General features: G+C 33.3%; 1 non-coding gene across 1 annotated transcript; it reads left to right on the top strand.

Annotated features, from left to right (window-relative positions):
• The first annotated feature begins 863 nt into the window (after window positions 1-863).
• TRNAI-UAU lies at window positions 864-937 on the top strand. Its single transcript has one exon. It is a non-coding gene; the product is annotated as a tRNA-Ile (tRNA).
• Window positions 938-2,009: the final 1,072 nt, after the last annotated feature.

Genomic DNA, 2,009 nt, shown 5'->3' with positions numbered 1-2,009 from the left:
GGGAAGATGAGTTTATATAGAGGAGAAAAGTGGCAAAATGTAGGATTGAATATTGACCATTGGATTGTGTTAGGAATAATGGAAGGTGGAGATTAAAAGTAAATAAATAAGAAAATTTTCTAAATTCATTTATTTCAAAATTTTAATATAATAGTAATATAAGATAATAATAATAATAAAAAGTTATGTGAGTAACGGTCAAATGAAATTCAAAATTTATTATAAATATAATAATATAATAATAATAAAAACTATGTGAGTAACTACCAAAATTTTAAAATATAATAATATAATAATATAATATAGTAATAAGAAAAATCGATGTGAGTAACGGTTAGATTCAAATTTATATTTTGTAAAAATAACTTTATTTAAAAATATAGTAATAAGAAAAACTCCACCATTTGTTACTCTCCCAAAATCATAAATGTCATACTTTGATATATTTTGATTTGTCCATCATTTTGATTTTGCTGCCACATCATTACATCGGGTATGTTGTCTCGACTGTAATTTCTTCGTTTTAGCTCTGATTTGAGTAATTTGAAAAGTCGTTGAAATTGTTATTCCCGACCTTATATTGTGAACAGTTCAAAATACTGAAAATAGTTAATAATTAAAAAGTAGGTTTGTTATCATCAAAACATCAATTAATTGATTGAAATTAATTAAAGTGAGATCAAGGCCAAAAAGCCAACAAAGTCATGCATGGTGGTTATTTGAATAGGTATTCTTTTATAAAAGAGGGTAGAAAAACTCCTTTGAGTTCTGTAATGTATTTGCTTATCAATTAAAGTTGAGGAAAAAAAAGAGTTCGAGGAATATTATTTTCATTCAAACATTGATTTAAGAAAAACATCCAAGGTTCTGTAGCTCAGTTGGTTAGAGCGTTGGTCTTATGAGCCAAAGGTCGCGGGTTCGAGCCCCGCCAGAACCAATCAAACCTAGTCACCTGTTTATTAAACAATTGCATAAATGAACGAATTATAAGAGTATCATACCTGAGTTTTCGGATGTGCTTCACCCCCTTCTCGAGCGGTCCACTTACAAATGGTCTTCATGTATTAAGAGTTATATTTCCTCATTATAGATGAGCATGAGACGTTAGTGGCGATTTGAGTATGTGGAAATTTAGGGTCTTTAATACTCACCCAGTGTTGGCATCTTCAGGAAGAGGTTTACAACACAGTGGCCATGTTCAGGAGACCACGAGCCATTCCACAAAGCTGAAGCTCACATTATCATAGTTGGCATGTGCTAGTTCGTCACCAGATTTCAGATTGGAAAGGGTAGGATCTGTAGACACCTTTACACTGTTATCAACCTGGCGTGGAGGTCTACTACCTTCTTAAGGACTTCTAGGAAGTTTAGAGTAAACTGCACTAGTTGTAGCAACCTAATCTTAATTGAGTTATTTCATGCATCCTTTGCCAAGGAGATATACCTATCAATTACTTAAGCGCATAATCCATAATTTAAACTTCATCTTGGTCATACTCGGGAGTTGAGGAGGTTCTTTGGGTTCCTAAGGCGGCTAGATGACTTAACGCGGACTTCTGACTTTAGGCTGTTTTATTTTGAGTTTTCGAGTCTTTCTTAGTTTAGGAGAATCAGGGTCTAGACCCTCTGACCATCACTCACAATCTTTAGGTGCTTAGTCTACTAGAGGTGTCCTGACCTAAGTCATCGTCTAGCCAACCTAACTTTAACACCCTGCTTCTTTGCAGATAAACTCACTCCACTAAGAGAACAAATAGTCAAACACCTGAAGCTAACACATATACACATACAAGCAAAACAAGCTCGACAGAGAGATAACATTCATTAATTACCTGAAACACAGACAACGTTAGCCCATCCTCTTTTCTAACATAACATAAAACATATAAAACATCACTCAATCACAAATCTTATTATAGGAAAATTTTTATATTTTTATTCATTATGCATACCACCACACTCATTTCTCCAACTCATATTCTAGTCATGCATATTTTCTTTCTAGCATT

The sequence above is a fragment of the Cucurbita moschata genome, unplaced genomic scaffold, assembly GCF_002738365.1.
Source record: "Cucurbita moschata cultivar Rifu unplaced genomic scaffold, Cmos_1.0 Cmo_Scf00246, whole genome shotgun sequence".
NCBI classification, from domain to species: Eukaryota; Viridiplantae; Streptophyta; class Magnoliopsida; order Cucurbitales; family Cucurbitaceae; genus Cucurbita; species Cucurbita moschata.
This window is presented reverse-complemented; position numbering and strand designations above follow the sequence as displayed.